The sequence below is a fragment of the Cygnus atratus genome, chromosome Z (genome assembly GCF_013377495.2).
Source record: "Cygnus atratus isolate AKBS03 ecotype Queensland, Australia chromosome Z, CAtr_DNAZoo_HiC_assembly, whole genome shotgun sequence".
In the NCBI taxonomy this organism is placed as follows: Eukaryota; Metazoa; Chordata; class Aves; order Anseriformes; family Anatidae; genus Cygnus; species Cygnus atratus.
In genome coordinates, this window is record NC_066396.1 from 10,906,413 (window position 1) to 10,920,542 (window position 14,130).

A 14,130-nucleotide genomic window follows, 5' to 3' on the forward strand; every position below is an offset into this window, starting at 1 on the left:
GCCCAGATGTGAAACTAAATCAGCATGAGCAGCAGAGCAGCAGGCAGCTCTGCAAATGCCAGGGAGCTGCAGATGTTTACTTCATGTAGCACAGGGCTTGGTCATCGTCAGTTGGACACTGCCAATGCACTATGGCTGGTCCCCCTCTTCATCCCTGCCTGAAAATGTAAAGTTCAGCCTTTGAACAGCCTGGGTATGGAAACCTCACCCTGCTGCTGTATATTCACAACGACCCAAAAAAGGCCATTTTGCATCCACTATCCTTCCTACCCAGCACTGATGAAGCTGGAAACCTCATCCCTAAATGACCGAGTTGCAAACTACAACCACAAATCTAAATTTCATCTCAGGCACCTTCAGTTCTTTTAAGCAGAAGTTGCAGAAGCACAGTTTTCGAGCAAATCAGAAACAAGCCCCCTAGCTGCACAAAAATACAGCAGCAGCAGCAGAAAAAAAAAAAAAAAAAAAAGGCATTTGTAAATAACTAAAACAATTATTGTTACGGAAGACTACCTTAGTAAAGTGAACCCCCTCTTGCATGAACCTATGTTAGCCATGAGGATCCAGGGCTGTCAACACCAGGCTCCAGAAAGGGACTTGCAAACTGCAGATGCACAAGGTGGTTTCTAGCTCAGCCCCGGCACTGCAGGCTATAGACTTGGGGAGCAGGCAGAAGATATCATTTTGCTGGACCTAATGAGTTTCTCTGGCCAAGAACTATCCCTAAACACATTGTTATACTCTAAAATCAGTTCTTCAACTCCAAATAGTTAGAGGCTGTTGTTGTTTCTTTCCCCTGTTGCATAGATAACTTGCAGCTGTTTGCAAACAGCTGATAGGAATTTTTGATCGCCTGTGTAATACCAGTGTTGCTCCTGCCCCCAAACTAGAGCAATTTATAAAACGGTGTGAATTTCAAACGTGTAATAGCAAATCAGCTATTGGGAAATATTTCTGTGCAGGGGTAAGCTGTGTGTGAAGGTCTAACACAGTCACTCTGGAACTCAATTTTCCAGCATGGGATCTGGGCCCTCAAGTCAGGTTGCCCAGTCTCTAAGAAATGCATGAAGTTTCTGAAGGAACCTTCTGCTTTCTCGTAAATTCATCTCAGGCCCTTTCCTCTAGAGCACTATGTCTCTAGGTAATTGCCACTGAGTGAAAGTGTGGGCCCTGAGGTAGGCAAATGGGACCTCACCTTCAGCTGTTACAAGCAAAGGCTGCAAAGAACTTTCATTTCTTCTTCAGGCATCCAGCAACAATAAAGCAAAGATAAGAAGCACTTAGTGAAATCCTCGTAAACGCCAACACTCCTTTTGGGCAATTCAGCCAGATAAACTCCCGTCAGCCCCACAGGCGAAGGTCTTCTCAACCAGACAACACTGACCTTTAACTGCAACACGTAATAATGATGGAAAGGAACTACTTGGCTCGCTTCACCCAAAGGGATCTGTTACCTAGGGCAGTCAGAGAAAACAGCATGATTTCACAGGCAAGCCACACCAATCAGCCAGTCCTGAGCTACAAGGTGAAGAAAAGCTCAGCCACCAACAACCAACTTAAAACCAAAAAGACACCTGCAGTATGAAAAACTTCAAGGTGAGGTCTGAGGTTTTTCACAAAAGTGAAAATAGAAAAGATTAGTGCTCTGGTCTTTGGGGTCCTTGTAGTATAAGTAGTTACTGAATTGTGACATAAACTTTCAGGAAACAGGGTGACTGATCTCAGTGTGCTTTAAAGCAGGGACTTTTTCAGGATTAAGCCTTTCAGATAGCAAGTGATGCCTAAAAGACCACATTTTCACGGAGTACAAGGTATTTATTTTCTCCCAGCCTAGAAAGTGTTTGCTTTTTTGTGGTTTTTGAGTCAGTAACTTAGGGTTTCTTTTGTAAAAAGAAGGTGACTTGATATGTGACCTGAGCAAAGCTAGATAACAGAAGGGAATTTTACAGGGCCGACAACTGCTTCAGTGGATGACTCACAGCTCTGCTGGGTAAATTCTGGGCTGCGGTGACGCGTCCACTCATGCATAACAATAAATTAGCCCTCCCGATGAAATGATGCAATACCCATTTTGTAGGCATTTTCAGAGTACCCCCTCCCCCCTCCAACTATCTCCTGCAAACCCTTCATTTTCACAAGATTTTCTGTATGCTCGGGCTGTGGTTTCCATTAGCTTCCTGCTCTGCAGAACAGCTCTGTTTCCACTCCATGAGCCCCAGACAAGCTATTTTCCAGGAAGTAGCCTGGGAAAAGTGTTGGTAGCAGCTTCCTGCACTGAGCTCCGTGCATCACCCAGCCCCAGCAGGCTCTGCTTTATCAGTGGTGAGATGATGAGACCGTTCAGGTTTCGAGGTTCCCATCACCACTTGTCCCCAGTGCACAGAAATATGTCATACTTTCATCCCTTACAACTCTCCCATATTTTCTGGTTGACTCTTCCTCCTTCAGCCTAAAGAAGCTTCAAAGGCTCTGTATATTTGAACACTTCTGCTTCCCAATACTGTCCCTCCTTCTTCCATCACACCTTTCACACCAAGGGCCCTGGTACATCTCAATGGGCAGTGTGGCACCAGGGTTGCAGCAGGACATAGCCCAAAGCTTCTTAGAACTGAACCGAGGAAACTCATCAATAAACAACTGTCTTCTGTTTCTCTTTCGGGCTGAAAAGACATTTTGGAGTGAAACCCTAAAACAAAAGAGACTTTGTCTCCTTTCTCCCATTTGGAAGTGATATGAAGGTGTCAGGACAAAGGCTGCATTGGGAAACCTGCTGCATAGCCACCACGTCTGCCAGTCACAGAGCCATGTCAGACACAACAGTGCTGCTTCCCTTGAAACAGCTGTGTAAAGTCTGGGCATCTTCCTCTGAAAATCAAGTGGCTTTCAGTCTCCTGCTCTTCACCCATTGTTAAAAGAAAGCCTTTTATATAAGCATGACTGATCATTATTATGTCCTTGCCAATACAAAGAAGGAAATTGATAAAATGAATTTTACCATGCAGAGGGTAAAACCCAGTACTTAAAGCCATTTTCAACGCACTCTTTACTCTGGCAGCACCCTTGCTGCAATGGATCAAACCATTCAACAGAGTCTCCATGCTCATGAGGGCATCTTCTTCAAATACGGAGCCATACTTGGACCTTTTGACATTTCAGGCCATCTCAGTGAGCAACATGATGAAATTCTGCCAAGAGGCTGACATCATCCCCACCCAGGGGCACAATACAAACATCTAATTTTTTTTAATTTATTTTTTAACAACAATCTGAGCAGTTCTGCAATGTGAAACTGCTGAGGTTTAACAAGGAGGAATACAAATAAGTCCCTCCTTAAAAAAAAAAAGGGGGGGGGGGGGGGAGAGAAAGGGGGGCAGAGAAGGAAAAAGAAAAACAACAAAAAACAGAAAAAAATCAAACCATCTCTCTAGTGAAGCCTACTGATTGGTAAGTCATGAAACTGCAACGGATAGAGTCAAGCATCACTGAAAGTGATTATTTCACTTTCCTGTGGGGCAGAGCACTGCCCTGACTTGCAGAAGCCACGGCAGCGAGGGATCCGCTTCTCTGAGCAAGCAGCATCCGCTTCTCTGAGCAAGCAGCAGTGGTTAGCACCCTGCTGCCCAAGGTGTGCAGCTGCACCACAGCGGAGCCAGGCTGGGGGGGGTGGCACGTTTTAATGTGTCTTCTGTCCCGTTCTCCTCTTCCCAGATATCAGGATGGGGACTTGAGGTCCCAGGCTAACAGCAGAGCGTTAGACATCATCGAGGTGGGCATCTCTGACAGTGCTGCTGCGCTCACGCAGGTGACCCACTGGCTCAACTCTTCCAGGATATGCAGCAATATTCTAAGTCCATAGGCTAGTACTAAGGGAAAGCACAGCAGTAATTGATGCAAGTGTTAATTGGGTAATTGGGTTTGTTAAACTGAGTCAACAAACAGCAAAAAGGTGTATGCCATACTCTACTCATGCATGTTTGTCCAAGTGTGGTGAGCCTGGCTCAGTCCCCAGCCCTGGGCACGCTAGAAGTGGAGGAATTTAGGGAAGGGATGATTTATCTGATGATCACGTCCTTCCCTGGGTGGCCTCTTCAAGCTTCATCCTCTGCACCAATGGCTTGATAAACAACAACAACTTCCATGTTGCTTTTGTGCAATAAATGTCAAAGGAATAAAGGAAAGAAAAAACATCAACTGGGGATTTCCACTGAGAGTCTGTGGTTAGGCTAAGCCTCCATGACACAATGGAAAATAGAAAGGATCAACATTAAACAAAAAGTGACCTGCCAGTTCTCTATCTAGCCACTTCATCATCATCAGAGCCTCTGACCCCAAATAATAAAAGGTCACTACTTCTCCAGTCTCTACAGGAGGGAGTGGGACAAAGATTTTGATTCTCATAAAGGGTCCACGGAGTTTTTTGGGCTTCTTCCCTTTATTTTTCCAGTTTTTGCATTTTAGTCTCTTTCAGAATGTAATTTAATGGTCTTAGTTGATTGTAGCTTTTCCTACTGTGCTACATCACCTGGAAATAAGTAAAATTTGTTACTGCTCTAAAACTTCTATTTTTTCTCCTTTTGAAAGTACCTCTCCCTGTCCCTAACATTGTCAACATTGGCAGTAGCCTGGGTTAGTCTATACGTAGAAGCAAGAATTTCTGATCATTCTGTGATAAACAACCACAGAAACACTGCAAAGAGGGATTGTAGAGAGGCCTCTCACCCACTTCTGTATACCAGAAATTACTGGACTGTGGAAACACCAGTTAAGGCTAAAGCAAAGAAGCATGGAGACAGATAGATTTTAATCATGCTGGCTATTTGCTGAAGGATGTTTCTAAACATGTATTTAGAAGTTGTCCCATTTCCTCTGCTTCGGTAAATATACGATGTGTATAGCCCATAATTACACAGGCAAGTTTTGATGACTGCTTCCTCTTTCACATAAAGGTTTTTTTCTCAGTTTTGTTTTTAAGCAGACTCTCCCATCAGCTGATTTTCTATGTGTATAGTCGTAAATTAAAAAGCCCAACAAGACGTCCCCAGAGACACAACAGGCCTGCCCTGCGTTTATTCCCGTGAATGTGCCTCAGCATTCCTGGTTTTCAGAAGTTTACTGCAGTTACCTACTTCTTGTTTCTTGTAAATGACCCAAATAAAGAATGAGTCATGGTGGCAGAGCTCACAGACAAACAATAAGATGATGATTTAGAGCTATGGATAACCACTCTGTAGGTTACCAGCTGCCTTGCAGAATTTAGCCACACTGCCAAAGAGTGTACAAGTCAAAAGTGCACAAAGAATAATGTTAAAGTCAAAAGTGTAAATGGCTTCGGGAGAAAACTTTTTCTTGCAAGATTAAAAATAATGAGTTAAACTTAATATGTACCCCTGAAATATATCCTCTGAATCAGGGAGTCATTAATCTTCTAGATTGACAGAAACAGGCAGAATAGAAGGGAAAAATTACTTCATGTCCACCCTGTCTTCAGTAGTCTGAGCATCTTCCTTCTCACATGTCCCATAGCCACCATTACAAGCAAGTGCCTGGGCTGACCCTGCCTGGCTAGACTTAACCTGCTGTACTCCCTTATGCCCAGAGAACAGGAACAAATATTTATTAATCACAGGAAAAAGTATTGATCCTAGTGTCTCAAAAAACACAATCTCTTTGGTCCTCCACTCCAATAATATTCTTGCTAATTCAACCTAGATTCACAGTGAAAATTTCCCTCCATCACCTTTTCCACCAGTTGTGGCCATACATTTATTGCTGGTGGGAATGGAAGAGCAGTCACACACACAGAGCTGGAATGACCTCGGATTTTAAGAGAGCAAGCATGAGAAATTCTGTGTCCATGGTAGGGCACAGAGCTCTGCTTCGGCAGCAGGCTGCACAGAGTGCTTCCCCCACAAAGACCTGCATGCCATGCCTGAGCAGCAAACGCCGTGGTGTGCAGAGGAGATGTAAACAGAGGAAGAGAAATAGCAGGTAGAAGATACCTGGATGAACCACAGCTGCAGCTCTCACAAGCTCTGCTCACCTATGAAACCCATCCTCCACTTGGCTCTACAAAAAAACAGACCATGTTCTGCTCCTGGGAGAAGTCTGCAAACCACAAAGGCTGCCGTTACCACGGGAGGTCACAGAACAGCCTCCATTTCCTGGCTGCTGACTGTCTGATTTCTCAATTTGCATTTTCTTTCCTATGCATATAGAAAGTGGGTTTACGGGCTGTTGGATTTGTAAGCTGCTGTACTCATGGGAAGATGTTAAAAGTAACTGAAATAATGAAACAGTCATGTTAGAATGAACAAATAAAATTCCAGTTAAGGATATTTACTATCTTTCTCTAGTCCTGACCAATAAATCTTCCAAATACACCAATGAAGAGGATGTCTGTCACCCCTTCAGTATAAGATGGGAGGTCACCACCAGGGTTTTCAGCTAACAGGTCACTTTGCCTATATACCTGTGAAAGAATGTGATTTTCCTTTAACCTGGCATAAGTATCAAGTGAAACACATTATTTTGGTGATTACTCCAATTGTAGGGAGCTCATATTTCCAACCAATTATGTTACAAATGATCTATGTGGATTAATAATGTAATTTGATCACATTAATAGTGCTACTAATAATGTCAATCCAGTATCATGTGTCAGCAGCCCTCATCTCAAATATCTTACTTCCAAGGATAAAGAGACTACAACAACAACAATTAGAAACCAAAAGGAAAAATAGTACTGTTACTTTTTACCAATTCTGCTTAAATTCTGGTGTTTGTGTTTTGTTGTTGTTGTTGTTGTTGTGTTTGTTTGTTTGTTGTTTTGTTTTGTTCTTTTTTATTGTTGTTGTTTGTTTGTTTGTTTTTCCTGTAGCTTAAGAATGTACCAGTTTGGTAGTATGTCGCTTAGAAGGAAGATAAAATCATTCCAAACCCAGAAGCACCACACACACACACAAAATAAAATAAAAGAAAGCAAGCAAAAGTGTAAGAAAGGAAAGCTGGAGACAGAGAAACAAGTACAGTGAGAAACAGGAATTACAAAGAACGTCTTGAGCAGATATAATGATTATTGGAGTTGCCAATACTGGATTTAATGCACTGCTTTTCTTTCTGTCTTTTGAAGGATAACTTCATAAGCAGGCACTCCGGAGGTTCTCCTCATACCTTGGAGGTGTCACAGAGCTACAGATCCAATGCGTCAGTGCCTGACTGCCCTCATGGCTCTGATTTCCCACATATGGTACCAAGAACACCTTTACTGAGGGTTTTAAAAGCTTGATGAGGTATTTTGCTTGTTGTTTTTCTGGATGCCATCACTTTCTGCTTTTTGGCAAGTGTTGACACAGCACACAAAGCAGTTTTCCCAGTGATTCATCCTGAGTCAAAACTGAATGTCGACTACAGTTCATCTGACCAAGCATGCAAACTTCTGTGGGCATCCCTGATACGAGCCTTCTGGGTTTTCCGATTGCACAGATTTATTGCCCAAACACAGTATTCTGTGACTCTGTGAGCTACTGAGCTGGAGAGACAGATGTCACTATTGCTAGATATACACTGGCTTCTGCTCAGCCTGGCCTCTCCTGGGCAGCTGGAACCTGAATCCCAGGAGTACGATGATCATACTGACAGCCACAAGGCCACCTGCCTATCACTGCTGTCCCCACTGTCCCCCTGCATGCACCCATGCACCCCCTGCCCGAGTGAAGGAGTCTGGGATCTTCTTCACCAGTGAGGAGGAGGAGGTGGTGGTGGTGGTGACCTCAGGTCTCCAAAAAAACCTGAGGAACGCCATGAGAGGCCAGTAAGGGAAGACCTGTGGCTGCCAGGGAAGCAGCCCCACACTGCTCGCCCCTTCCCAGCCCAGGGATGTCCCAGCACCCATAACCACCAGCGACACCTCAGGGGAGGTCACCAAGGTCATCCCAGGGAGTCATCTGGGTCACCTGAGGGGGGTCCAGATCCCGTGGAGGTCACCATGGCCACCCCAAGAAGGTCTCATCCCATGGGGTCACCTCCTGGCATAGGACAGCCCACTGGCACCCAGGACACCCCGGTGTCCCCTGCCAGACCTCTGCCACCAGCTGCCTTAATTAAATTCCCTTTTGTTAAACAAGAAAAAAAAATCATCAACAGCCACAAAGCCAGACTTTATGTGCCACTGCAGAGCTGTGCACATCTTCGAGCTCCTTGCAGCTGTGCAGATGATGTGCATGCACACATCCCAGCTCCCCGGGGCCCCAGCACCCACCGCAGGATGATGAAATAGAGAGGCAGGATGGCATCATGGTCACCCAGCATGACTGCCGCTGCGCAGGGCCAAGCCCTACACCTGCCTGTGGGACACAACCCACACACTTCCTCTCCGTGACCCCCCCCCTTCTTCTTCTCGGGTGCCCGCACTGCCCTGCTCCTGTGCTGCAAACACAGGGTCGGAGGGGATGGGGATAGCCCTGCCGAGGGGCTCGCAGGTGGCACCCAGACCCACGAGGGCGGGCAGGTGCAGATGCCACCAGGACCTTCCCAAAGCACAGAGGACCCAGAGAACAGAAACAGGTTGAAAAGTACAAAAATACTTTGTTGTTGTCAAGCACAAAGCACTTTTTCCTGTTTCCTCTATTTACTTCTCCTTTATGCCCCTTGGAGTCAGCCAGTGCATCTGCTGAGAGATCTCTGGTGAGCAAGAACACAGAGTCCTAACCCTCAAAAGGACACTTTTTTTTTTTTTTCTGACTTGTTTGCTTGCACTCTTAATGCCAAAGGTCACCACAGCAGCTTTATCTTTCCCACCAGCCATCACCACCACACCACTGGTGCATCCACGGGTGGGAGGAGCACGTGGCACATGATGGGAGAAGCTTGTTCCCGCGTATAGGGCCAGCGCGGATAAGAAGTAGGTTCAGCTCTGTGGTGGCTTTGTTTTTTCTGCTGTCAGCATGGGTCAGCGTGCTAACAGCAGAGCACTCAGGGAGCTTGGTGCTCCTGACAGCACCTCACCACCCTGTCCCACCACATCCTCCTCTGTGAGCGGATCATACCACCAGAGGAAGTGCTGGGCACCCCAAAAGGAGCACTGGTTGGCAGGAAGGGACAATCCTCCTTCCATTTCTGCTCAAGGTTATTGCCGATGACGCATTTCTTGCAGCCGTTCATGCCTAAAGCTCCTGTACCAGGTCTGCAGGACAGCTCAGGGGGGCTTTCCATCTCCAGGGGAAGGGGTTTGCATGCGTGTGTGCGTGTGTGTGTGCATGTGTGTATGTGTTTGTGTTTCATTTTCTTTCCTGTCTAGAACAAGCAGCGAATATCACACCCTCCTCCTTTTGTCTACATCTGGGTATGAAAAATAAAACCAAAAAGGAAATGAGCTCATTTCAGAGCAAGTAGTTACAAAGCTTTAAAGCGAAACCACCTCACATCATGTGATGATTTCAGCCCTCTCATACCAGCTCCATTGTCAGTCTAGCAGTGAGCCAAGCGATCCTCTCCCTTCACCAGCTGTGTTTCCCTGACAGCTTTAACCCCAGCACGATTTCAGCTTGCCCCACTTTTCAGACACTACAGCCTGCATGGGGTCCATTAATGTGGGGGGGCACAGCCTGCTCCTGCCAGCTCTTGAGGTTTGGGTTGCAACGAGCTACCCACAATAGTCTCGTGATTTTGCACCTTTCTTTCCTAAACAGACATTTTAAATTGAAACACAAATCATATATTCATTTTGTTCTTTGTAACAAAGACACGTTCTTGCAATCCCTGGCCAAACATACCTAATCTCTTATTCTCAAAATCATGGATGATTCGAATAGTAGAGGAGATCCTAGACTTTCTTACAACGTCGGACATTCTGTCTGCCTCTTCTACATGTAGAATTCTAATCTTCACAGTAAAGTAGACTTAAGTCCTCAAAATTTCAAAGGAGTAGGTTCCTCAAAAGACATTGCATTCCTCTTTGGTTCCATCCCTGCTTTCTGGTATTAATTCGGTTTGCCTCTTTCTCCATGTTCCCCAGATAAAATCTTCCTCTGCTTTAAAACTGCTTTGTAGGATTTAGGAGCTCTAAGTGATTCTTTATCGAACTGGAGATCATTCAAACAAGGCACTTCCAAAACCCAGCTCAAAGAAAGTATTGCTCAGATTAGCCTGACAATCTTCTAATGTTTAAGAGCAGCTCCTGTCCCACCTGAAAGAAACACTGCAAAAGCATGGGGGAGATGCTGTGGTCCTGGGGGGGTGGCTTGGTGCCAGATCAGGACACCTGCTTTGGATCCCTCCTGTTAGACTTCAGTGAGGCACCAGAATGCCAGGAAAAAAAATGCCAAGCATATCGTCTGTGGGATTTCCTTTTCCTCTATGCAACTATTACAACAAAGTGCAGAGGGGGTTGTAGAGAATGGGGGGAAATTTGAGGTAGCTAGAGCCTGAAAAAGATCTGGCAGCGCAGCAAGCGATGATACTCTGAATTTTGGAACAGAGCTCATTCAAATAATCATCGAAAATAACCACAGGCACAATGCCCAGACAGGCTTGTGCCAAAAACATGGCAGCACCAGTGCAGCTGTATTAACAGGATTCGTGGTGTTTACAGAGACGCCCATGCACACAGAAGAGAGTTCTGCAAATACACCACCAGCTCGACAAACGGTGATCAACATCAATATTTACTTTACTAATACCTACTTGTTCTGGATAGCAGTTACAAGGACTGGTCTTTATAAGGATTTTGTTATCTTCATGAGTGTTAAAACCTGTTTAACGAGCTACCTAATGAATTTTGCCTTCTTTTATGGTGGTCCTTCTTGACTCAAAGCATTTTGGTGACCACCAACTTCGGAAATGGCCTCACATGGAGCCACCTGCAGTGTCTTTGCTTCTGCTTTCACAGGAAATTCAGCACACCAGGTAATCTGCCCCAGCAAATTTAAGACTTAAGACCAGGAAAAATCAGTCAACTAAGTTTTCTCACAGTTACTGCTTGATTGAAGAGCACATAAGGATATGAACTCCCTTACACTCCACCTATGTCGAGGAGGGGCTCTGGTACCCAACTGCATCCTCAACCAAATGTTACTGCTGTTGGTAGGAAAACTGCCCCTGCCTTTGGTGGGCATCAGACCAGAAACATGCTTGTCACCCTTCAGAAGCATTTTCCACCACTGAAATAATTAATGCAGCTTGTTTGGCACGCGGATCATCATGGAGATGAGTGTTCATCCACCCTGTCAGGGGGAGAGTGCTGTGATACATGAACAAGCTGTACAGCTCACCTTTTGCTAAGAAAATGAAATGATTAAGCTCCCAAAGAAAGCAGGCTAGAGAAAACAGCGTAAGGGAGAGTCTACAGATTGGTGGTGTAGAGCAATTAGGTAATAATTAAACAGCAGGTAAAACATCTGTAAGTGGAGTGCTCCCTAGTTTCTATTTAGCCTTTTTACGAACGAGAGTAGCAATAGCATTGTGCATAACTACGTAAATCTGCATTGACCTCACTGCCGAGGAAGTGTGGGGAGCACGACAGCAAATGCTGGAGCCCCAATTTTTCCTGCAGTGTGAGAAGTGAAGCTGAGGCTAATGCCCCAGGGCAGTGGTGGTGTCCCCAGCCCTGAAGACCTTTGGGAGATGTGTGGCCATGGCACCAAGGGGCATGGGCTAGTGATGGGACTGAGTAGTTCAGGCTGATGGTTGGACTTTCTGACCATGAAGGTCTTTTCCACCTAAATGACCCCGTGATTCCACTTGTACCAGTCAGAGAGAGCCTTGGAGGGTGGCTGCCAGAGAAGGGCAAACTAGACAGCGGGATCTAAGCCATGACAAAAGCTGACGGCCTGCTGAGGCCAGCACGCAATGGCCATCGCCCACACTTGGCACGGCCGCACCCTGCGGCGCTTGCCTGAGATGACCTTTGGTTCGTGCTCCCGGCAGCCACGCTGCCCTTCCTGCTCCTGCTTTTGCGAGCATCAACAGGAACCATCGAGCTGTGGTGTGCAGGAACGGGAGGAGAGAGGGAAGCAAAGCAGCTCCTCTGCAATCTCTGAGCTGTCGGCACCAGGCAGAAGCTGGAGGAGCAGGAGAAGCTTCTCGTAACGAAGCGGTGGCAATGATTTTTTTTGAGATCGTGTAGGGAGGCGCAGTAACAGCTCAGAGCTGATTCAGCAAAAATAACAGAGTTCGGAGAACAAGCAGCCACTTTCCTTTCCCTATTACTCTTGTTTTCGTTTCTGCAACATTCGTTTTCCTTTCATCACCTCTGCCAGCTGGTGTTATTCATGCTGCGGGTCGGTTACGCCGTGGCTTTTGATCAGATGCTGCTGGTTAGACCGCACTGCCCAGGCACCAGCGTGGCTCTGGGCATGCCATCTCGAGATGATTCTCCCTTCCCAGCGGCGTATTTCCTCCATCCTCAGGTGTTGTTAAACAGAAATAAAGCGGAGGGCTGCTCCGAGGGGCGGGGACTGCTCCACTCCGCTCCCACCGATTACCCCACTGTGGCTGCGCCCACCGTGGCCGCGCTCGGAGGAGCGGCAGCGAGCAGCAGTGTTCATTGCTGCTCGGGCAGAGCAGCCTCCCAGGGACCTGCACTTCCCACAGCCACGCTGCTTTATTTAGGGGAACTGAAATGAAAAACGTCAGAGCTCACTGGCAGCCTGAAACCGCAGCGGTCTATTTTTCACTCTGCCCCTGTTGTGCAATGCTGAGCACAGCCCGGCTGCGGTGCCTCCATCACCCAGTGCCAACGATGCTGCGATGCGGGCCAGATCCGGAGCTGGTGCAAGGCAGCTCTGCTCTAAACAGCGGGGCTTCCTGCTTTGCTCCACAGTGCTCACACACACAGCTCTGACTGTGGCAGCAAGGTGGCACACGGTCAGAGGTGAGCACTGCAGACACTCCTGACTCTGATCCCCATTTTGCCCTCTTGTCCACCTTTTTTGGGAGGAGTCAGTGCTAAGCAGGACAGAATAGAGAGGCATTGGTTTTCTGCCTTGCTGGAGCAAAAGTCATTGAAATAATATGACCTAGTAATAGATCTCTCTCGAAATCCACACAGGAGAGCAAGACCACACAGTCCTTAGCCCTGCCCAATTATGCAAAACAAATGAGCGCGGTAATTCTGCTTTTTGTTTCACGGGGAGGAACACACATGCACCCAGCACTGCAAGGGACTGGGCACCTGTCCCTCCTACCCATGCCCTGAATTCATCAGTGCCTTCCTTGCGTTTTGGGGCAGATGAGGCAGGGCAGCAATTTAGGGAGCAGCCATCAGGGCCGTGGGATGCAGCCCAGAGCATCGCGCACTGCCACCAGCATGAGAGCCGACACGTCACGCAGGCTGACGCTCTCCGGGGCTGTTTGCCTGCCTTCCCGCCACCCAAAAACCCAACAGACCTGTTTGGAAGGAACAGTTTCTTACATAACAGGAATCATTCGGTCAAAGGGCAGCTCTCCCTGAACGGACCTGAATTACAATCACGGGTGCTTGTGCAGCTGAGAAAAGATCCTAAAAACAATGAGTCAAGCAAACAAATCTATATAGCATGTTAAATTTTATACCAAGGGATGAGGGATGAAAGCAATGCCTTCTCAGACACAGCAGGGGCTTCTTGGTGGCCAATTTAAAGGGCTCTGATACCAGGCACCAGCCCAGCACACCACAGAATGCTGCCACAGCCCAGCCACCCTCTTTGGGACCGGCAAAAACCTTGTCCAGGCACAGCCTCTGTTAGGGCACTGCACCCTGAGACATGCAGGGAAAAGGGTTTCTGGTCTGAGCTGGTGAAAGCTTCAGGTCACAACAGATGTTAAAGTCACCTGCTTGTCTTCAGAGGCTCTGATCCCACAGAAAGGAGCTTCTCGACAGCCCGTTGCAGGCCTGTATTACACCTTGCTCTCTTTTCCTGCTAGAAGCTGTGGTTTGATGTGAAAGGTGGGCATTTACTGGCATCCAGCCACAAATCAATTCTTTGTTATGTCTGACACTTCCACTCTTTATGCCAATCTGTTTTCATTTTCCCTAAAGAGGAACTATGGGACTATGGCCTGTGCCACAGCATTAAATAGCAAGTTTCCTATGGCCAGGAGGCAGACAACTGACTCCTGTACCACTGGCAGCCCTCCCTGAACTATGCAACAAAC